The sequence below is a fragment of the Lytechinus variegatus genome, chromosome 10 (genome assembly GCF_018143015.1).
Source record: "Lytechinus variegatus isolate NC3 chromosome 10, Lvar_3.0, whole genome shotgun sequence".
In the NCBI taxonomy this organism is placed as follows: Eukaryota; Metazoa; Echinodermata; class Echinoidea; order Temnopleuroida; family Toxopneustidae; genus Lytechinus; species Lytechinus variegatus.
This window is the reverse complement of record NC_054749.1, coordinates 27,531,494-27,556,710: the sequence shown is the minus strand read 5'-3', so window position 1 is coordinate 27,556,710 and position 25,217 is coordinate 27,531,494. Positions and strand designations below refer to the sequence as shown.

The 25,217-nt window shown below is 36.6% G+C and overlaps 1 protein-coding gene and 1 long non-coding RNA gene across 2 annotated transcripts in view; one reads left to right on the top strand and one right to left on the bottom strand.

Moving 5' to 3' along the window:
• The first annotated feature begins 1,767 nt into the window (after nt 1-1,767).
• Nucleotides 1,768-25,217, top strand: part of LOC121422437 (helicase POLQ-like) — a 55,073-nt gene continuing 31,623 nt past the window's right edge. The window contains exon 1 of the mRNA XM_041617474.1: nt 1,768-1,866. The gene's annotated coding sequence lies outside the window, so the exon portion shown is untranslated. The remainder of the gene's footprint in view (nt 1,867-25,217) is intronic.
• LOC121422438 lies at nt 9,853-12,859 on the bottom strand. The gene is made up of 3 exons (XR_005971167.1): nt 12,601-12,859; nt 11,701-11,916; nt 9,853-10,688 (listed from the first exon to the last, which is right to left on the bottom strand). It is a non-coding gene; the product is annotated as an uncharacterized LOC121422438 (long non-coding RNA).

Below are 25,217 nucleotides of genomic sequence, written 5' to 3'. Positions count from 1 at the left end.
ACTCTTTAAACACGTAGTGTTGGGGCAAAAGTGACATCCTTTATACAGTTTTGTTTTATCACTCCCACAAATTTGACCCTAAACACGTAGCTTTCCTAGCAAAATAGATACCCTTTTTTCATTATTTTCGTGTTACGTTACGTACGTAACGTGCCCTATCTTGAAAAAGACATCCTTTTTACGTTTTTTTTTTTTTTTGGGGGGGGGGTCGCGCATGGTATCCACTCGTCAATGCAAGTTCCCCCCCCCCCGGGATTTTGATCTTATTGAGCAGCATTGGTAGTTATCCACATGATATCTGAGAAGATTTTCACACAGTGTACAAAAAAAGACCAAAGAATAAATTCGGGGGGGGGGATAAAGACTATAAAAATTAAGAAATTTCAGGTTATATAAATAGATTTTAAAAGACACTACAGAGTGTAATGGAAAATTGTATTAAGAAAGATTTTACAGAATATTCTGGGTAAAGGAACTACAGAGAGTACAAGAAATAAAAAAAAAAGACTTGTCGCCAAAGGTGTTTTCAGAAATAGAAATGGAAGTATCGGGGATAAAGATCACAGAGTATATCAGAAAAAAATAGACCACAAAGTGTCTCTGAATGAGTACACAGTGGCGTAACTACGGGGGGGGGGCATGGGGGTTGGCACGTGCCCCCCCCCAATCGGCTGGCCCCCCAAAAAAAACAAAAAAAAACGGGGAAAAGGAGAAAAAGAGGGAAAAAGGAAGAGAAACGTAGTGGGGGAAAGAAGAAATTGTTGTTTATCATAGTATTATATTATGTTATATAACATAAGAAGCATTTTTTCACAACTTAATGAAACATTATTTGCTTAATTGTGTCTTCATTGTTCCTGGCGCTCACATAGACTTTTTAAAGAGATATATATATATATATATAACTGCTGTACTAAAGCCTCCCGTTTTCAAATCAATATACAACAAAATAATATATTTCCTCGCAATTAGAGTTATTATTGTTTTAAGTAGTGATATATTCTTTTTTTATGACTATTGTAAGTTATTGCCCTATTTTAAGGTCTTAATATAAAACATTTCCTGTCCGTGCTAACGTTCGCATTAGTGGATTGGTGAGATTTCTGCTCTTCATGAACTCCTAAAATCAGTCCTTAAAATGTCAATTTTTCTGATCTGAATATCAAAAAATTTTAGCTCACGCTTCGCGCTCGCAGTATTTCATTAGTGAGATGCGTATGATAATCATGATTACAATGACTTCAAAAAGTGCTCCATGTGTTTAGATGTAATTCTAACAAAATCAGCAAGCGCTTGGCACTTGCATTAGATTACTATGGTGAGATATGTATACTCTGACTTAATGGATTCGTAACTATAGTCCTTAAAATATCCATGTTTGGGGTCAATATATACAAAAATTTCAGCTCGCGCTTCGCGCTCGCATCATTTGGTTAGTCAAATACGTAGGGTCTTAGAGAATTCCTACAAACAACCCTTAGAATGCCCCTCTTCAGGTCTATATTTCCTAAATTTTACAAAAAAACCAAAAACTCATCACCCTGATCTCGGCACTCTTGTGACCCTGTTCTCGAATTCGTCACATACATCATCCTGCATTCCTTTCTCTAATAACATTACAATTTTTCCTTTTCTAGATGAACTTTATTATATCTATCTTTATTTTCATATTTACCAATCATGCTTATCATCATTATCATCATCAGCATCATCCCGTCGTCATCCCTCTTCCGTATCGTATAAAATATATGGCATTTGAGCGTAGCTGGCGACATACATGACTTCAGATCTGTCGGCTTCGGAAATTTCGCAACAAAAAAAAATGGATGAAAACGTGTTCTAAACACCTCAATCACGGATATAATTGTAAGTTAATAGAAAATAATTAAATAAAAACCGTATATTTATGAATTTAATGAATTTCTTACCTGTTTCGTCCTCATTTTGCTAGATCAAGTGAGTGTGGTTCGATTGAACATTGCGCCTTAGAGGCTTAGTCCCATCCATGCATATTAAACGGCAGTCAGCTTGCAAGCCGACAAGTAACTCCAGTTGTGTGTCCGGACGGTTCCGGGACAGCCCGACCACCGGACAGCCCGACCCTGGACAGCCCGACCCGCTGCCCTGGACAACTCGTCCCGGTCGAGTTGTCCAGGGTTGGCTCTGAATCGGACAACTCGACCACTTGAATTCTTCTTCAAAATTTCATTAAATAAAATTTCAAAATTTACTTCAAAAGTATTTTCCCGCATAATCTATGTTTCTTCAATATATTCCCGACAGAAAAATTGACATTTCAGTGCATTTTGAGCTATTTTGAAAGAAAATAAAGCGAGTTCCCTTGCAACGAGAAAAATCCGATACCGCCGGCGAGCCGTGTTCATTCAACTTACAAATTTGAGTTGATTTTTCCGTCACTTTACATATTTTAATGGTGAGTGTGTGCTATTTTGTATTTTCATATTCCATTTTCACATTTCCTATACTTATTTAAAGTTATTGCATTTCACAAAACTGATACTTAATGCAAACTTTTTGAGATAGTTCACCTGGAAAGGACACCGATACGGTACGGTGCTTCGCCTCGCCGGCGAGCCGGCCAGCTGGCCGACCGGCTGTGCTGTGATTGTGACTGAGTGAGGCAGTCAGCTCAACTAGCTAGCTATATGCGAGGTCAACTTACTTATTTCAGTTAATTTTCCGTCTCTTGACATATTGCTCATTTTCCAGTGGCGAGAGTGTGCTATTTTTGTATTTTTACGCTTCTTCCACTTATTAAAAAGGTTTTTTTTAATGTCTCTAACTAGAAAAAGGAAATAGATTTGAAAATGTCTCAGTAGCCGGCATATGTACATGTAACTAGTTATGAAGTTTACAATTTTTGTACTAAAGTGTCATTGTTTATTTTTGTTCTTAAATAACTATAATTTTTTTTATTGTTTTCGAAGTTTGGAAGGGCAGGGGGGGGGGGTAAACAAGAAAATGTCTCAGTAGCCGGCATATGTACATGTAACTAGTTATGAAGTTTACAATTTTTGTACTAAAGTGTCATTGTTTATTTTTGTTCTTAAATAACTATAATTTTTTTTATTGTTTTCGAAGTTTGGAAGGGGGGGGGGGGGGTAAACAACTGACAATATATTGGGTATTTATAATTATCAAAATTGAATCATTTATTGAAAAATGAAATGTACTCTGCCGAAACTGAAAAACTTAACTTTTTATCAAAATCTAAAAACTTGCTTTTTCGTTATCGATTACTGTCGCAGCTTTTTTTAATGCAACTTCCATTGGTAACAGTGGGTCTGCTGGAGGATACAAGCACTTGGGCTGTACCCGGGATGAGGAGAAGAGGTTTCATACTCGACAAGCGATGGCCTTTCCATTCTTTCACGAGCAGAAATATTACCGAGTTCCAATGACTTGGGCATCAGAGCGGCAGTCCCCTGATCGATGAGGTAAATACAGCTTTATAGATACAATAAATCAATTTTTGCGCACTTCATGCAGGCATATCAAAGTGGAATTTTTTTTTTTGTATTTTCAAATTCTTTAAAAGAAAGAAAGGACAATTGAATTGAATAATGAATTTACTTTTTTTTCTTTATACATTGTTTGAATTGAACAAAAAATTTACTTATAGGTTTCGTAGAAGTTGTAACATTTCAAATTAATTTTTGGGTATGGTAATGCGAAATTTATGTGGATCCTTTATGTTATGTAAATCTTCCAGAAGATACCAGGTATGGTTCTAGTGTGTTTAGCAAATTAACTTAACTTTGATATATTAAAATTGTATTTCCTTCTAAATTGTTCAAGACAAGGTGAAGATTGAAAATGGTCTAATTTCTTTTATCAAGAGGTGCAGACTGCAGGGGCCCGTTGCATAAAACTTTTTACCTGAGAAAACTCAGGTTGTTTTTACCAGAGTTTTTGCCCTGTATTAAAGTCAATGGCAGATATGAGACTAACCTTAGTTTTCAGTTTTTACCAGAGTTTTCTCAGGTAAAAAGTTTTATGCAACAGGCCCCTGTCTTCAAATATTTGAAATTACAATAATTTTGTCAATAATTCATTTCATACTTCATTTCATCTTTCCAGCTGTTTGACTTAGTTGAGACAACATGGATTGCAAACCGTACTTCGCTTGTTTTTATTTATAAAACAAAATTGTAAGGAAGTGCTGAAAGAACAAGTCCACTCTAACAAAAAGTTGATTTGAATAAAAAGAGAGAAATCCAACAAGCATAACACTGAAAATTTCATCAAAGTCGGATGTAAAATTAGAAAGTCTTGACATTTTAAAGTTTCGCTTACTGGTAATTTCACAAATCAGTTATATGCACATACTGGCTGGTATGCAAATGAGGAGACTATGACGTTATCCACTCACTATTTCTTTTGTATTTTATCTAATTTTCTCTTCATTGTCAAGTGATACAACGATTAATTCCTCCCTGAACATGTGGAATTATCATTGTTTAATGCTAATATGGTTCAGTCAAGTTAGTCCTTATTGTCAAATCAAATCTATTTAAAAAATGAAATATTCATTATTCAAACAATAAAAAAAAAGAAATAGTGAGTGATTGGCATCATCGACTTACTCACCTATTTGTGCATATCACTGTTTTGTGAAAAATAAGCGAAAATTTAAAATGTCATAACTTTCTTATTTCAAATCCGATTTTGATGAAATTTTTAGCACTATACTAGTTTGATTTTCTCTATGTATTCAAGTTAGCATTTTTCTGGGGTGGACTTAATTAACCTTGAAAGAGCCCTCTACGTAAGTTAGGGTTAAGTTAGTTGTCATGGTAATCAAATATATATGCAATAAATTTTGAAATGTATATTCTTAAACCAAAGGGGCAATTAATTATTACATGTTAATTTGTATGGTTACTATTGTAGTTTTAAGATTGTCTATATTGTTACATTTGCACCCAAAGCAGAGGATATTGTTCTCAATCAGAGTTACAAATCAACAAATATTGTATGGGCACACATGAATATTTGAATATGTACAAATAGTATACAAATATAGCAGGCTTTAAGGAAGTATAGCAGGAATTATTTGTCTGAAGTTGGACTGGCAATTGCTTTTTATACTAAGAGGCAAAAGTATGACTGGGCACACATGAATTTGTGAATATATAAATAGTAAACAAATATACCAGGAATGGTGCACTATTTGATTTTCTTTATGTATGTTTTTTTTCAACAGCATAACAAGACCATGTTTTGTTATGCTATACTGTTTGTAAGATATAACAGAAAATTATGTGTTACTTAGTAATTTTAGTTGTGATCAAGTTTATCACATTGTTACATAGAAAATAAAGAGTCTACTAAAAAGTATTGTGAATATTGGGTTCTATTACTCCCATGTATTTTTTTCTGCTGAACATTTCACTGTTAAGTGCTGTGGTGATCAGGTGGACATTTTGGGAGAGATGAAGTTGAAATTGGAGGGATGGAGACGGTGATGTGAAAAGGATGGTAATGAAAAGTGGGTTGGAGATGAGAAGAAGGATGGAGATGATGAGAGGAGGGATGGAGATGAGAGGGATAGAGATGATGAGAGGAGGCATGGAGATGAAAGGAAGGATGGAGGTGAGAGGAATAGATGAGAGGAGGGATTGAAATTATGAGGAAAAGGATGGAGGGGATGACGATGAGAGATGAAGCTGAGAGGAGGCAATGGAGATGAGGGGATGTAGAGGAGGAATGGAACATCATCACCAGTTCACCACCAACATCATCTCTATCATCGCCACCATCACGATCGTCACAATCATTGCCATCACCACCACCATCATCATCATCACCACCAAATCACTATGCTATTATCATCGCCATCATTATCATCACCATTATCTTAATTATCATCACCATAATCACTATCGCTATCATCATCACCATCATCATATTATCATCACACCACTATCATCATCATCATCACCACCAACATCATTCTCATCCATCATAATCATCGCCATCATTATTATCACCATTATCTTCATCACATCACCATCATCGCCACCATCATCACAACATCATCCATCATTATTGTCATCGTATCACCAGTATAATCGCCATAATAATCATCAGCATCATCATCATGATCACCAATATCATCATCACCACCTGTCGTCACCGTCATCACCAATGTTCATCATTATCATCATCACCATCGCCACCAACATCCTTTTCATCATCTCAGGAATATTATTGAGAACCTCTTGGAAATGATGCAATCCATTGACTCGATCTCATCAGTGCATGAAGTAGCTGGGTTTCAGCTTTGGGTGCACTGGGGGCCTTGAACTTTTGTAGGGGCACCAAGATAAATATGTTGTGGGGATAGTCCTGCAGACCAAAGTTTAAGAAAATCATAATTTCATTTTAAAAAACACGATTAGGTTATCTCAAAAGGCCTAAAGTAGGACCGTCACTCTCTTCCCCTCTTCTCTCGCTTTTTCTGTTTTTTTTTTCTTTTTCCCCTTCTTTTTCCTTTCTCCCCATTCCACTGTTTCATTCGCTCTGTCTTTCCACTTTTTCTCTTCTTCTTTCCCTCCCTTTTTCTCTTCTTCAGGTGTGTTTTTCGGGGGGATTAAAGCCCCCCCCCAAACAAAAAAAATCGCTCAAGCCCTACCAAGATTTTTCGACCACAAAGAAAAATGATCGCTATATAATGGGCCATATTATGTATTAATGTACTATTCCATTCATGTCATCAATTTGCTCTAGAATCAATTAAGTTTTTACTATTCAAATTCTTCAAAGATTTTCTCCCCGGTCACCACATTCCCTCATAACATTTTTAAGGGTGTCATTGATATTAAAACCTTATCCGCTGCCATGTTCTATCCATGTAGGAGTGCAAAATTGATGTTTGAACTAAGGGGGGGGGGGATTGATGTTTGAACTAGGGGGTGCCAAATGATTACCAAGAAATTGATTAGGCCGATGATGATTTATTAAATAATTTATTGAAAAAATGAATGTTTGATCAAGCATATTGCACATTGATTGAGTTGATTTAATAATAAATTTTTGACATAAGGATTGATAGGTAAAAGTTGATGCCCCAATTTTCGGAACTTAACATTAAATTCCGAAAATTCTGCTCTGGACTTCATACGTACATGTAAGAGCAATCAGTCTCTCAACAGAAGGGGAGGGCGGGTGAGAGGGAGTTTTTTTTTTGGGGGGGGGCTAAATGTTCTGTTAAACCTTATTCCATCAACCTACTTTTCCCACTTAAGTTCCATCTCACCCTCTATTCTCCCGACTCCCATGAACACATTGCTGAGATCCACATAATAAAGTTAAAATGCTGCCCCCAAAAATGCAATGTGTGTTGAACTTCACTCATGCATTAAAGTTCAATTTAATAATTTATGAAATTTGCTTTAACAACCAAAACTTGCCACGATTGATCATTAATTTATCACAACACCCTTAACTTTGCAGGTTCTAACGGATTTGCCTTTCAAAAACTGACTGAAATTGGAAGGCTATTTCCTGCCCAGCCTAATTTTCATACCCTTTGTTTAAGTGGGAAGTGCTCGCTCAACACATTTTGGTGTCATTTGAAAGTTGGCTTTATTATATATGTGCCCCCCCCCCCAAAGTGATATATTTTTTTATTCGGCAGCCATGTCAAAAGTTGATAGATTTTGGGGAGCTACCATCAAGTAGATAAAACTAGTATTGTACCCAGGTCAGTCAGGGTCGTATCTAGGGGGCACATTCAGGGGGCGCAAATAAAGAAATGAAAAAAGGAAAAAATAATGCAAAGGAATAAAAGTGCAGAAAAGGGATACCACTGAACTGAAGGAAATTAATACCCTGTCTTGTTATTCCCATGGTAATGCCGTTTCCAACACATTTAGAAAATGAATCTTGCATGTTTTATCCAAAGATGAATATTCGTGCCACTTTTTGATTAAAGGGGTGGTCCAGGCTGAAAGTATTTATAGCTTAATAAATAGAGTAGAATTCACTGAGCAAAATGCCGTCAATTTCATCAAAATCGGACAACAGATAGCAAAGTTATTGAATTTTAAAGTTTAGCAATATTTTGTAAAAATAGTCGTCATGAATATTCATTAGGTGGGCTGATTTGTGTTTATTATATGAAATTAGGTTTATTCAAATTTTTTCCTCCAAGAACTAGAAAAACTGGATTGACAACAGTTACTGATTTAGTACATTAGATATTTATTGCTGCAACTTATTTCATCATAAGGGAGACATATTATTCTCACAAGTATGAAAAAATGAAAAAAATATGATTTTATGTAATAATATAAGAAAACAGAAAGTGGAGATGTGATATCATCAGCTCGCCTAATGAATATTCATGACGGCTGTTTTTACGAAATATTGCTAAACTTTAAACTTCAATAACTTTATTATTTGTTATCCGATTTTGATGAAATTTTCAGCTTTTTGCTCAGTGAATTCTAATCTGTGTATTAAGATATATTTTCAGCCTGGACCACCCCTTTAATGATAATCATACCAACTCTCTACAAGAATTCCAACAAACGGCTTTAGCTGGAAATATTCCTATTGTCAATCGAAAATATGACTTCTTTAGCTGCGAGTTTGAATCTTGACATTTTACATTTCATTAATTCTCATTAATAGTTATGAAATACATTATTATTTATCTGGTTCCCTTTTCAAAGCGTTTTCAACACGCGCTGATTTGATAAGGGAGATAATTCATTGATTTTTCTTAACAATGATTGAAATGTCATTGTTGGGTATTACGTAAAGTCCATCTTACAGTAAGAGATGAATAATGTGACATAAGTACTAGAATTTGTGTATGAAATCACAGATAAAATAACCATGATGATGATCAAGATGTTGTGGTGATGAGGCCCGATAATGATGTGATGAAGATAATTTTGGACTGGTGACTGTTATGAGATGGGAGGTGGAGATGATAGTGATGGTTATGATGTCGATGATGGTGATGTTACTGATGACGATGATGGTAATGAAGCTAGTGGTGTTGATGATTATGACGATAGTAGATGGTGTTGGTAATGAACAGTGGAATACAGGTGGTGGGGGATCATGGTCTTGGGGCAAGAGCACCCCCCCTCAAAAAAGAAGATAAAATACCCCCCAAAAAAAAAGAATGAAAGAGAAACGAAAAGAGAAGAGTTTTAGTATGATGTCATAATAAAAAAAAATGAGTCTGTGTAATAAAAATGTCAAACATTTTACTCATTCACAATTGAAAAAAATAACTTTGGCATGATGGGCCATATCTTACCCCTCAAAATCTTTTACTCACTACGCCAATGATAATGATGAAGTTTGTGGTGATGATGATGTCATAATGACGATGATGGTAATGATGATTAAGTTGGTGGAGGCAATGTTTGTGATGATCACCCCCCCCCCCACCCTTTCATCATCTTCCATTATCAACACGCCTCCTGACATCTCCACCCCCATTCCCGTCTTCTCCAACCATTTTCGCATCTCCATCCCTATTTCATTTCAATCTCTCCTCTCATCTCCACCCCCTACTCCTGTCAACCCTTCCACATCTCCATTCACCTCATCATCTCTACTCGATCCTCTCATCATCTCCACCACTCCTCACCATCTCCATCCTCATCTCTAAACCTTATCTCAATCCCTCCCTGCATCATCTCCATCCATCCTTGCATCATCCCCATCCCTCCTCTCATCATCTCCATCCACTCATCATCCACACCCCTCTCAACTCCATCACTCCTCATCATGGCCATCCCACCATCTTCATCCTCCCCCCCATCTTCATCTCTCCAATCTTAAAACAATATGATTACCATGTGACACAACATTTGCTCCTGCGACAATTGCCCCAGGCTTAATTTTGTCTAAAGCCCCTTTCACAATTGGTTGCGCGACTACTTACGACCCTTCACCGTTGCAATTCTGTGCAACATATATTGTGACCAAGTGATCGCAAACAATCGCACGAGCAATTGTGAAAGCCCCTTAAGATAGAGGTTCAGGGTTGCAATATGGTTTTAAGTTAGGTTTAGACCTTACTGGTTGAAGCTGTTCATAAGATTATGGCGTGGAATTTGCCAGAGCAAATGTCATGGAACCCGTCACCACAGCTCTCAATAAAAGGTAAATATTCAGCGAGAAAAGGGATACAAAATAGTGCAAGAACCAAATATTCAAAATACTTCTTTGGAGTTAAGTGGGTTTTATTAAGTAACATTAAGGTAAACTTGATCAGATCTAAAATTACATAGTAACACATATTGAACTTCAGTGTATATAAAACATTATATCCCACATAAAATAAATACTGGTTCAAAATTTCAAATAGGATTACATTACCACAATTATGATAATACTATTATGGTAATAAATATGACACAATTTCAACTGAGAACAATATCCTCTGCTTTTGGTGTTTATGTAAAGCTAACAATAAGGACAATCTTCAAATTACATTAGTGCCAATATAAATTAACATTTATCCAACAATTGCACTTTCAGGAATATACAACCTGTTATACATTACTATATTTGGTTTCCATGGCAATTACATGATCCCTAACTTAGCTGGAGGGATTTTCAACCCTTCCTCATCTTTTATTTTGTCACACAAAAACTGGCCATACAGATCTTGCAATTCAGGTGGTCTCGAAGAGCTGGAAAGATAGAAATAAAATAAAGTAATTTCAACTTTTTGAAGCTCTGCACCTCTTTTGTTACTGAAACAAATCAAACCATTTCAACCTTCAGTTTAGAAGCAAAATATATTAAAGTTAAATTAATTGCAACTAATTCAATATCATAAAGGGAAAGTTCACTCTGAAAAAAAGTTGGTCGTAAAAATAGCAGAAAATACCAAAAAATATTGGTGAATGTATGAGGAACAGTTTCAAAACGTTATTCAAATTTTAAGTTTTAGATTTGTGGCGTCATAAACGAGCAGCTGCCCCATATGTTTTGTAATATAAAATTCATGAATTCAATTTTTTTCAATGGTTCCTGATGACTTATTTTTGTTTTCTTTTCAGGTTTGGGTGTGAAATGTTTTGTCTTTTGAATATATACAAAAGGCATAGTAAAACCAGTTTCAATTTTCTTAGAAAATAACAATTTCTTGACTTTTTAACATTTATTATGCAGAAATGCTGCTCGCACATGACATCACAAATCCAATAATTGAAATTGTAATAACTTTTCAATTCTTTGATAGATTTTCCTCAAACCTTTGGCAATATTTTTTATTATTTTTTCTGCTGTTTTTACAATTAACTATTTGTCAGGGTGAACTTCCCCTTCAAGCTCACTTGAACGATACTTGGTATCATCTAGATGTGTACGACATAAATGTTCCTCATGAATTAAGCATAACCCCTACATACCCAAAATTAATTTAGAATGTTACAACTTCTACTTAACCTAAACATGTAGTAGTTACTCACATTTTTAAGAAGAAGCAATTTTGAATTTTTATGAATACAATGTATATAAAAAAAAGTTAAATTTTTGTTCAATTCAAACAATGTATAAAAGAAATAATAAGTAAATGTTCAATTCAATTGTTCCTTCTTTCATTTAAAGAATTTGAAAATACCAAAAAATAAAAAGTTGAAATTTGATATGCCTGCATGAAGTGCACAAATTTGATATTATCTAAGAAGCTGTACTTACCTCATCGATCAAGGGACTGCTGCTCTGATGCCCAAGTCATTGGAACTCGGTATTATTTCAGCTCGTGAAAGAAATGGAAAGGCCATCGCTTGTCGAGTATGAAACCTCTTCTCCTCATCCCGGGTGTAGGTTGTTGGGACCAGCCCAAGTGCTTGTATCCTCAAGAAGACCCGTTGTTTCCAGTGGAATGTGCATTAAAAAAAGCTGTGTCATATACTGACAGGTAAAAAATAAGAGACATGTTTTTCGATAACGAAAAGCAAGTTTTAAAATTTAGATTTTGATAAAAACAAAGTTTTTCAATTTCGGTATAAATCGTATAGGCCTAATACATTTTTTTTCAATAAACTATTCCATATTGTAAACTTCATAACTTACAAACTGAGACATTTTCAAATCTATTTCCTAAATTGGTTTAGATGTTGGTTGGAAGCACCCCCCCCCCCCCCCCCCCCGGCCTGAAGGCCTCCAAAAAGGGGCGTCAAGGATGGTTACTTTAAAATTTGGGAAGCGCATTCCGACCACGCAGTCACTGTCCTAATGATAATCAGCTTAGTGACTTTAAAAAACTTTTTAATAAGTAGAAGTGTAAAAATACAAAAATAGCACACTCTCGCCATTGGAAAATGGGAAATATGTCAAGAGACGGAAAATTAACTAAAATAAGTAAGTTGACCTCGCATAGCCATAGCTAGTTGAGCTGACTGCCTCACTCAGTCACAATCACAGCAGCACAGCCGGTCGCCCAGCCGGCCGGCGAAGCACCGCATCGGTGTCCTTTCCAGGTGAACTATCTCAAAAAGTTTGCATTAAGTATCAGTTTTGTGAAATGCAATAACTTTAAATAAGTACAGGAAATGTGAAAACGGAATATGAAAATACAAAATAGCACACACTCACCATTAAAATATGTAAAGTGACGGAAAAATCAACTCAAATTTGCAAGTTGTAAGTTGAATGAACACGGCTCGCCGGCGGTATCGGATTATTCTCGTTGCAAGGGAACTCGCTTTATTTTCTTTCAAAATAGCTCAAAATGCACTGAAATGTCAATTTTTCTGTCGAGAATGTATTGAAGAAACATGAATTATGCGGGAAAATACTTTTGAAGTAAATTTTGAAATTTTATTTAATGAAATTTTGAAGAAGAATTCAAGTGGTCGAGTTGTCCGATTCAGAGCAAACCCTGGACAACTCGACCGGGACGAGTTGTCCAGGGCAGCGGGTCGGGCTGTCCAGGGTCGGGCTGTCCGGTGGTCGGGCTGTCCGGAGGGTTGTGTGTCCGGACGATCAATTTTAGAAAGTCATTTGGAAAAAATTACAAGCGAAGTTTCATCAATTTTTAGTAAAAAATGTTAGGAAAAATTATAAAGAACAGAATAGGAAATGATTACCAGTATTGAATTAATATTGTTAGTGTAGGCCTAAACCAAAGACAAAAAAGAAGGCTTCAAAAAGATAAAGTGTCCGGACACCTTACCCCCATCCTACCTCGACTCTGTATGATTAGCCAGGAAGCCTCTAGAGAGTAAAAATCATTTACTAACGTAAGGTTACTCTCATACGAAGCCAGGTCTTCCTTTCTATACATGGCATTATCGTGATATTGGGAACCACCGTTCACTTCATACAGCAGCGCTTTATTCAGTAACCTTGTTCATTGAATGAGTGCCTAGTAGCACTTGTTCACTGCTACCATCCTGCCTGTTGAGAATCTACAGGTAGGACCACTCACACAACATGCGAGGTTAGTAATACTAACCTCGCACAACGCATGTGGTTTCATAGTGGACTTTGACGTTTTCATTCATCACACGAATGTGAGGGAATGAAAAACGCCAAACATTTCAGTATTTCTCCACTTTGGAATTTTGTTTGAATCATTTAAGTTTGTTTTTTAAAATGAATTGGAAATTATTAATAAAAGTGTTTTTATCGCTTACCTCCAAGTCTCAACCAGGATACTCCCTTCGATCCGTCCTTAATACTGCGGTGGAAAGTACGCAAACAACAATCGAAAAGCAATTTTTCGTATCGAACATTCTCAATTCAAGTCGTCAGCGCATAATAGGAAATTGTACCCACTCTAGGCGACACCGCAATACTTACCCGTGTTAAGAAACTGGGACTCCACTCACGCGCATTTGGGCCGCCCTAGCTTAGAACTAAGCTTTCTTTCCGTAAAAAAAAATTATTCTTATGATTAAATAAATATTAATTAATACATGAATACTGTTAAATCGGTACTCACCGGTTCTCTTCTTGAATTTTCTGCCAATTTCCCACGCTGCTGGCTGCAATTCCGCGGTAAATTTCGTCGCCATAGAGAGCTGTTCATGCAACGTTATTTATAAATGGAGCGCCCTTTACGAGAGTTGTTAATGCCGCGGAGAAATCGTTAGGCATTTTGGCCTGTGTTCAAGGCGTAGCTGTTCTATTTTTTTTTATAAAATTATGTGTGAGATCGAAATCTCAGCGAGTAAACACTCTTCCAATATGGAAGAGTGTATACTCGCTGTGATATGATCCCGATAGGGAGGCGCAACACCCCCACCCACATGGGCGCAAACCCCAGGGCCGGGGGACATGTCCCCTCACCCAAAATAGTAGGGGGCACATTATGAAATGTCCCCCTACTATTTTTGGTCATGTCGTTCAAATTCGAAATGTATTTTGGAAGAGACGATCTTACTTTTGGCATGCCCCCTTTTTTTTGCTTGTTTGCTTGTCAAATTTCTTTTGGTCAAGATGACCTTCTTTAGAGGGTGATAAACCTTCTTTTTTTGTTTGTTTTTTGCTTGTCAAATTTTCCAGCCCCTGGTCCCCCTACCTTTGGGGAGAGATTTCCGCCCTTGCAAGTAGACATATACTCTTGATATTGTTTGCGAATCTGCACGGGCGTCGATCGAGGGCTGGGGATGAGGAAAAGCGGTGAGACGAGAAAAAAAAATAGAACTTAGAAGGCGACAGAAAAAAAGTGAACGAAAGAAAAATTAATGGAAAATAAAAGGGAAGAGTAAATAGGGAGAAATGTGATGGGTAAAATAAATTATGGGAAAAGAGGACAGAAAAAAAGTGAACGAAAGAAAAATTAATGGAAAATAAAAGGGAGGAGAAAATAGGAGAAATGTGATGGGTAAACAAAATTATGGGGAAAGATTCTGGACGCACTATTCATGTTTTATCATGAAAAGGATAAGTTATTTATCCGCGAGCAGACACTTTTTGATATTGTGATCTGAAACTGGATAATGATTTAAATAGAGAACAATCTGCGTATCTGAATTAACGTGTGTTTTAGATTTCGACCTAGAATTTGGGTATTCTAAGTAACTTTCTTATCATGAAAATCAATAAAGAGAGCGCAAAGCGCGAGCTAAAAATATATGATATAACAAAGGGTGAATTTAAGCTCTGTAATGCAAACACTTTGTGGGAAAATTGTGAATTGTGATGGATCACAGTTAAAAAAGAGCTGATGTATTTTATTTTTATTACTTTGAGTTTTTACATAGGACCGGAACATGCTATGAGGGCATTATGTCATCATATGAAATTGATGACCATCTTCCTATTTCTCTCGCATGGGAGCGCGAAATGTGTTAATTTTATGGCCTGAAAACTGGACATTTAAAGCACTTTGTAATTATGCATAAGAGGCATTATATATCTATCAATGCGAGCAGAAATCGCGAGTCGAAGTTTTTGATAAACTGTCATCAAATTAGTTTGATTTAGAATTAATATTGGGATATACATAACCGACTAATCCAAATGCTATAGCGTGCGGCGCTAGCTGATACGTTTTAACAATCTGACCTGAATAGGGAACTTTTTGAGAACTTTATGGAATACAGGAAAATAATACGTACCTGAAAATTCAAATTTTGCGAGCGCGCAGCGCAAGCAGAAAATGATAATGTTCAGATGATATCACAGACATTTTTACAGAGCACTTTTTAAAAATCAATTTGTAAATGAAACAAAATAATGAAAGTTCAATTTCCCAGCTGAAATATGTTTTGTATAATGACTTCAAAGTTTGATTTTTCAAGCTCCATATTGAGCAAGATATGCAAATACCCTAAAAGACAATAAGGCGCGAAGCGCGAGCGAAAATTTTTTATCCTAACAAATTGATTTAAAAAAAAATTATTTTCAGAGTCTTCCCCTAATGTTATTTCATTTAATCATGTTCCTCCTCTTATGTTTGCCTTTCTTCTTTTTTCCTCTCTTTTCCCTTCCTTTTCTTTTTTCCTTTCTTTTTTTTTCTTTTTTTGCTCCGCCAATAGGGGGGCCCGGGCCCCTCGGCCCCCCTGGATCCGCCTATGTTAGCGGTTGTAGGTATAAATCGCGCTCTAACGCTCTAAAACTGTGTTCTTTATCAAAAAGCTGTCTTTCATATTCATTTTGTTCGCAAAAGAATATAAAGTTAATTTCAATCATTGTATATAGTTATCCTGTTTATGATAAAAATACTTAGAAATTGGGTTAGGTTAGGGTTATCAAATTATCAGGGCAGAAAATATATATTTTTTTCTCATTTTGCGCGTCGAGCTGGCACTATTTGATCTGTGTTATTATGTTTTTGATGACATTCATTGTATTCACAACAATAATTATTAAACATTGCGCACGCGCCGTGCGCCGCATGAATTATGTAGATCAGGTGAATAACTTACCGCTACACACGAGCAGTTGCTCTATATATTCTATGTAATATAATATATAGAGCAACTGCCCATTTTTAATGGTCCATAATATACCCACTTTCTTCTTTTTTTGGAACGAGTATGAATTTATCTACTGATATACTGAATGTACAATAAAAGTCATTATCATGTATTTCTTGGCATTTCATTTACTTTTTTTACCATAATTATATCACACAGCTGTTCGCATAGGCCTACGCCGTCACAAATAACAAAACAAAATCTCACTTTTTTTCTTTTTTGGTGGGGGATAGATTTTCCATACGCATACGTACAATTTTTCAAATTATTTTTTTCTGCTATTTTCATAATAAACTTTAAATGATTTCGCCTTTGCACTATTATTTTTTTAAAGACAAAATTACATCATCATCATATCATCGTCACCAACTTCATTCTCATCTTTATCACCACTACCACCATCATTATTATCATCATCATCATCATCATCACCGCCACCATCACCACCACTATCATCTTCACCAAGATAAATCCTGCTTTTTTTTCCTTCCTATTTTCCTCTTTTTAGAGGGCACACCACCACGCCCCCTTACTGGATATCCGCCTCTAACGTTTGTTGTTGTATATAAGTTGGCGGATGCCTCATGAAATGAAATAATATAAAATAAGGAAAGGGAAACTAATTAGAAAAAGGACTGAGGAGAAGAAAAAAGAAAGCCAAACAAACAAGAAAAAACAATATCAAAATTTTGTTGTAAAGTCTTCTACGTCAGTTTAATAATTATGTTTTCAATGAAATGAGAACATAAAAAAATGAAACAAGTAAGATGGGCTATACATCGTAGCAAAGAAATAGAGGGAAGCTCCGAGACAATAAAAAGGGTGAGAAAAAGAAAAGACTTTGAAATACTCACAACACGAGCATAATAAAAAAAATTGGAATAAGCAAGGACAAGTAGCTGAGGGACACCCCCCCCCCTCTCTCTAGTTATTTATGTATCAAACTCGCATACACAAGAATTTCTTACTAATCAAAATATTGCGACCAAAAAGCACGAGCTGACATTTTTTTAAATATTCAAAACTGATAGAGAGACACATTTTAAACAATTCATGAATCATAATAATTATACAACTAGCTTACCAATCGAATCATTCGATTGCGACAAATGATCTGAGAATTAATGCTTTTAGGAATTCATTAAATTAAAGCAAAGTATCTCAACATTAAAATAATTAAGGCGGGCGCAAGGTATCAGCTACTACACCGATAATTTTTTTTTTGACATTTGAAGTATTTTCGGTAATCATGAAAAAGATCGGATATTTCATGAAAGCTCAAATCCCGAAGAGCGGAATATTTTTATTAATTGACTTTTTAAAAAAATGTTCTAAGCCCCATTTAATATTTGATTATAAGTCGATGCATTAAAAGCTGAAAAAATAAAGTATTTTGTGTTCCTCTATCATAATTGTCTTTCTCTTTAACCCTGGTTCTTTTTTTCTGGGGGGAAGCATTTTGGTTAAAAAAAGAGAAAAAAGATAATTGCTGGCTTGTGGACGCCCGGTGTGGACGGTGGTAGGGACACCCCCCCCCCCCCCCCCGTAGTTACGCCAATATGGGACCAAATGATCCTAAATGTCCGAGGCGAAACTTGTGCAATCAAACGTTATTTCTGAATAAATTAAAGCTTGCGCTGTTCAACTTCAATCTCTTTCAGCTAAATTTGCGATGAACGCTGCGTTATGAAATATATAATTATCAACATCTGGCGAAAAGAATAACCGACCGATCACCTGACGAGAACGCGTATACGTGATCTGCATATCAGGTCCGATCGAGAGTCAGAAGTGAAGGACAACTGCCAAGAAAATCAGGAAAAAGTCGTCAAAATGTAAGTTCCCCTTCATTTCTTTCAATTTTTTGTTACTTATTGAAGCATTAATGTATCATTAAAGCAAAATTTCAACAAAAGCCTCAAATTTAGCTAGTACTTTTGTTGAAATTACAATAAATTTAGATCCACATAAATCTCTAACCCAATTTTAGCACTGATGTCGCCTATGAGGTCCATACATGTAATGTTTGGACCTCATTGGTACTAGGAGTGATTGTACCAAAAATCAACAGGTTGCATCTCATGTATATACTTATTGGTAAAGTACGCCATCTTTTGACAAGATGATGATGAAAGTGGATTGAACGAACAAGAAAATAATGCTGATCGCCTAGAATGCAGCTAGCTTGCAACACCGTAAACAAAGGTACGGTAGGCACTTAAGAACCAAGTTTGAAAGGACACTCGTAAAATTATGTCACTCTCGCGATGAATATTCATTAGATCGTGGTCGTGCGTGTTCAATACAAACTCTCTGCATGCATGCACTCAGTGTGTATTGAACACGCACGATCTAATGAATATTCATCGGCGAGAGTGATTTTACGAGTATCCTTTCAAACTTGGTTCTTAAGTGCCTACCGGCTTTGAAATAATATCGCGCGCCCTCTTTAGGCAAAAGTTGATATCAACGCTGATCAAGAGGCATCTACGTGAAGATCACGAAAAATGCTCTTATTTTATTAAAAAAAACAGCAAAGAGAATTCAACAAACGATCCATATGGTTCGGTAAGTGTCATAGAATAAATATAATGCTTAGCTACGATGTAAAGTCATAGTTATTTTAGTAAAAGGGTGTGAAAGATTCGCGTGCACCAGGTGCATATGAATCCTTCACACACGAGACGATTTGAACCCTTGAGTGGGTAGGACTATGGTATGCCAATGTTGTACAGAGCACACACTTTAAAAAATCATTAAGATATCACTTTTGTGACCAAAATTACTAATTTCCATACAGTTGCAATTTATTTTTCATAAGTAACTTGGGAATAATTTTTTTATTCACCAGAGCGCTCAAAACTTGAATTTTGAGCATATTTTTGTGTACGCCCTCTATTGGTGGAAAGTAAAATGGCAAGAAAATTTTCATTTTTCAATCTCTATTTTTAATTAAGAAAAAAATAATTAAAAAAAATTAAATTTAGATAAGAGCCAAGTTATATGATGAAAAGCTGTAATGAAAACTGAAAGTGTAAGAAAATCAAGGATTTGTCCCATAAAAATGAGAAAATAAGCCAAACATTGCCACCCTTACTTTGTCACACATGGAGATGTAACTGAGAACAAGGTTATATCATAACCTTGTTCATTGAATGAGTGCCTAGTAGTGCCAATGAGGTCCAAACATTACATGTATGCCCCATTTCCACCTCCATTCACTTTGTATACAAGTGCGTGTACACAAATCTACGAGTGGTTCCCAAAACCACGATTTGGCCCTATACATTTGTGTGTACCACCAAAAAACCTGAGACTTTTGCCCCCGAGATTTCTACTTTCTTCTAAAAAGATCCTAGCCCTAATTCATGTTATGGGATACAACTTCATTTCCGACATTTCTACGCTGTGGATTTTATTTTCAAACAAGAATTCATAAAAAAAATGAGAAAAATATCATGAAAAGACGGAAGAGACTTGCCCGATGTTTACGCCGCCATCTTGTTTCCTATTGTTCATCCCAACGTTATGCGACTCGAAGAGGCTGAACAAAAGAAAGCTTGGATGGATGCAAAGACCCTTGACCTTGTGCAGGAGAAGCACAGACAGTATTATTGAGTATAGGAACCTGGGGCCCGTTTCTCAACACCGTCATAAGTCTAACTTCTTGACTAAATCGGAGATAGTGAGCTACTTGTCCGCTAACCGTTTCACGAAGCCCTCTTTACCAAGATCGGGTACAACAACCTCACTAAATATTTATGACACCTCCGAACCTGTCACAACTTCTTTCTTAATGACGTAGTGGCATCACGTGGGTAGACTATGACATGCAAAAGTGCCTAGAAATGTGAAAATTATAATCTTACGTAATCAATCATAGATGTTGAAATTACATCCAAACACAAGTTGGATAATGCATTCTATGATCATTGTAATACAAAGAATCTACAAAAACTGTTGGTAATACTCCACAAAACCATTCATTTTGAAATGGTAAAATGATTTAATCGATAAAGATTCAACCACGTCAGGCCATCCATAAATGGACTCGTATTTGTCATTTTCAGACCCCTATTAACATTTTGATAAATTCTATCTCTAATTTATGCATAGAATTTGTCAAAACGTAAGTTTTTGTATCTAAGATATAAAAGAAAACTGTTAAACTATATTTTGATTATGTTTGGAATCGTAAAATACCGTATAATTATCATCATTATACAACGAAAACCGTTATGGTTTTACTTTCATAAACTATTAAAATTGGATATCCCGGGGGTACCCATCTCAACGTCCACATGTGATTTTTTAGTCACGAGATCAATTATTCATTATTCCATATTCTCAGCAATTGAATGCTCTAGTCTTCATGGTCTAAGTATGTATGGTGCATAATATACCTGTGCTATTATTTTCAAAAGATGAAATTCCCAATTCATCACAATATTTGCAAATTTGTTGTAATTTTTCTTTTTGAAAATTATGCTATTTTGTGACTAAGGCTACGTCTCGTCTGCTCTTTTTACCGATACATGTAATATCGATATCAAGGTATTTTAGTTAGAAAGCCTTTCGAGAAACGGGTTTAGTAAGATTGGAACTAACTCCGTGGTTGGTGGATAAAGATATGACTAACTTGTCCAGGTGTTGAGAAACGGGCCCCTGCGTGATATGCTAAAGGATGTTAATTGTACAAGATACAGTATTGATGCACAATGCCAATGTTACGCCTGTTCAAGTAATCAGGCCTGGGCATGTAGAAAAGCTGACCATAATTTTGATTGAGGGTCGTTTCACATCTGGATCTAAACAATGCCCTAAAGCTTTTTGGTCCAATGTAAAATCCAAGACCACTGTCCGGGAGTCAGTTGCCAACATTGTCAAACCTGATTGGAGTACCACTACTTCAATCAAGGAAAAAGGCTGAAGTTTTGCCACTCGTTATCCCCGACCATTCGCCATACAGCAAAAGGTAGGGGATGGGACTAGTGGTACGTGAGGCATAGATCTACTAAGAATTCTCCTTGAAAAATTAAAAGTAAGAGAGATTGACTTACCAGTCTTTCCCCCGAACCAAACGTTGATCTTCCTTCCGTTGATGCACTATTTATCTTGGAATCTTTGATAAACTGTCATTTATTTGAAGGCTCTTCGAGAAATCGTTGGAATGTATGAGGAAATTTGTCATGATCTTCAGCACCGCATAGACTTCTACGTAGAGGATGTAACATGCCCTCTTGTGCTCAACTAAAGAAAGCTAACGGAAGCAACCACACCACTGACATCTACAGAGCTGTATAAAAATGCTTCTCTCCACAGATACTTGTTTCCGGTGATGCTTCTATTTCGGGTCTCCAAGATCCAGCGATAGTAGTCTCTTTCTCCCCTGACACACAATATTTTTTAAATTATTTTATGCACAAGAATAATAGTTAGCGCCATCAGCTTAGTTTATTCTAATATAATGAACTGTATGTGTATCTTGTCCTATTGTGAAAGGAAATATGATGCCTTTTTTTGGGGGGGGGGGGTCATTGCTTCTTCTCTTGATCCCTCTATTTTTGTTGAGTACTATCATTGTAAGGGTTATTTTGGTTTTTCTATTATTTTTCATATTTGTTCATATTGTTGTTGAATATTAATTTTCATCATCACTTTTGTAAGCCCCCATTTTACCGCCCTGGAATTAATATGGGTGAAGGGTGAAATATGAAAAGAATGAAGGGGCAAGGAGCTCAAGTGATAAAACAGAACATAATTACGTTCCATTCCTTTTTTTATAGATTTTTTTTATTCATCCCCTTAAAAACCATATAACAGATTTGTTTTGCATTCATTTTATGTGATAATTTGTAAGAAAAAAAATTCATTTGATTGTAAACCTTTGTTTGGATTTGAAATCAATAAAATTAACTTGAAACTTCCCCGCCCTCCCCCTTGAAAATCTGGATCTGCCCCTAAATAGGCCTTTGCGGTATTTTTCATTTCATTTATTTTTTCATGAAAATCCTATATGTGTACGTGGCTTTTAAATCAATTTGTATCGATACGAAACAAAATTGCAAATATGTCTTGATTGAGGCTATCAAGACCAGAATGCATTACAAGCAACGTTCTGTCGAAACTAGCCTGGGGCGTTTTGGGGAGTGAAAGTCATATACTGTACGTATGGTCACTCCCCACTAACGCCTGGGAGCCCTACCTATATTCCCCCACGAACGGGTACAAAACCAGAAACTTTCGCCCCCGAGAATTCTACTTTCCCTCTAAAAGATCTAGCTCTAAAACATGTACATGGGGTCCAACTTCATTTCCAACATTTCTGCGATATTGATTTCATTTTTAAAGAAGAATTCATTAAAAAAACGAGAGATTTGTTTTGAAAAGATGGGAAGAGCTTACGGCCGTGTTTACGTCGCCATCTTGATTTCTTTGTCTTCTGCTTGGTGACAGCACGCAAATCGCGGGACCATACGTACAGTATATGACTTTCACTCCCCAAAACGCCCCAGGCTAGTCGAAACCTCATCGGTCGGCAGTCCAAACGGGTTGATGAGTCTCGATGGTTCGTGAGATCTTTTTTCTTTTTCGATTTGTCACTGTCGAACACCATAGACTTAATGGAGGCATCTGGATGAGGTTCACGTAGGAGAAATCGGTGAGTTTTTATTCATTTTTTTATTTTATACTGCTTATTTGGACGGCCTCTTCGTCAAAATAATTTAAATGATACAGGCATTAAAGCACGCATTGATTCACGATGATTTGGCCGAGGAATGTGGAAAAAATGGGCAATGTATAATCGCACAACAGCACTGTATGCTGCCGAGAACGAGGTTATATTATAACCTCGTTCGTAGGATGATTGAGTTTTGCAGGATGTTTTCACATCAGTTTTTACTCAGGAGAATATGAATGACATGCCAGCCCCCCCTGTGGGTGATTTTATTGCTCCGTTTGATGACATAGAGATATCCTCCAATGATGTATTCAATCTTCTGTGTAAACTGCAACCAAGTAAAGCCCCTGGACCAGACCAAATCGATCCACGTGTACTCAAGGAATTAGTGATGTACTTTGCTTACCTATTTCTATTCTGTTTGAGAAAAGTGTAGGACAAGGAGTTTTGCCTGAAGATTGGAAGAGTGCTAATGTGACCCCGGTATTTAAAAAGGGTAGCAAATCAGAAGGTAGAAACTACAGGCCTGTAAGTCTGACATATGTTATTTGTACGGTAAGTTACTTGAAAGCTTGGTAAGGACACAACTTATTCGTCATCTCCAGGAGAATGACCTGCTCTCTGTTCATCAGCATGGTTTTATTGCTGGACGTTCTTGTATTACACAGTTTTTAGAAGTCCTGGATGAGTGGACCCGCATTTTGGATGATGGCGGTAGTGTAGATGGATTCATGGTAGTTCATGGATTTTATGAAAGCCTTTGACACTGTCCCCCATCACCGACTTCTTAGTAAACTACAAGCTTTTGGAGTCGAAGGTAAAATGCATGCATGGATTAGTGACTTCTTGCTTGGTAGACGTCAAAGGGTCGTTGTCAGTGGCCAACACTCCCACTGGTCAGAAGTTTGCAGTGGAATACCCCAGGGCAGTGTTCTTGGCCCCATTTTGTTTTTAATGTATGCAAAATGCAAAATTGCAACATAGCACACAACATCTGATTCCCAGATTCAGTGCAGACTTCAGCCAAACTGTTTGCTGACGATACTAAGTTGTATGTTCGTTCTGATGTTTCAGGGGCCACCGGTAAGTTGCAAGATGATTTGACTGAGCTTGAGGCCTGGGCTGAGAAGTGGCAACTACGTTTACACCCAGATAAATGTACTGTTTTGAAGATTGGAAGAAGTAGTTCTGACTCTGAGTATCATATGACCAAATCGGTTGTTCTACGTGAATGTGAGAGTGAGAGAGATTTAGGAGTTCAGGTAGACTCACGTCTTTCTTTCAAGGAGCATATTTCTAAAGTGGTGTCAAAGTCTAATAGACTGCTTGGTATTATAAGAAGAACTTTTGTACATTTGATTAAGGGTATTATTCGCCCTATCTTAGAGTATGGCCAGGCTGCGTGGTCACCGTATAAGCTGGGTGAGCAGAGGCGGTTAGAGAGTGTCCAATGAAGAGCTACTAAATTGATCCCAGGTATTAAGCACCTATCATACTCTGAACGTTTTCGCCTCCTGAAATTGCCATCACTCAGTCACAGACATAAAAGAGGTGACATGATTGACGTGTACAAATATCTGCATGGTAACTGATTCAAGTTCTGAGCTTTTCTATCTGAGACGTGGTGGTAAAACACGATTTTCTTTGCTAACCGAGTGATAGATGTGTGGAACAGTCTCCCAGAAGATGTAGTTACTGCTTGTTCAGTGATTGCATTTAAGAATAGACCTTATAATCATTGGGAGAAGATTGCCTATAACTTTGAGTAATTTTCGATTCTGGGAATTTTTTTGCTGTCTTCGATACCCCTGCCACCCCTCCATGTCAACATAAGTAGTGCATCTAATTTTGTCTGAAGGAGAGCAGCAATAGACATATCTACTTTGATCGATAAACAGGCTTAGTCCTACAACATCGTTGGAGTAAACTAAACTAAACTATGAGAAAAAAATAGCTTAATATGTTACTCTACACCCGTATTTCACTCCGTGTCCATCCTCCGGTTATCCTCAAAATTGGTGATTTGGGCCAGTATCTAATTCCTCACATGTATTATTCACTGCTGATTTCAAAACATCGCATGCGATCTGTCGCAGGTCAAA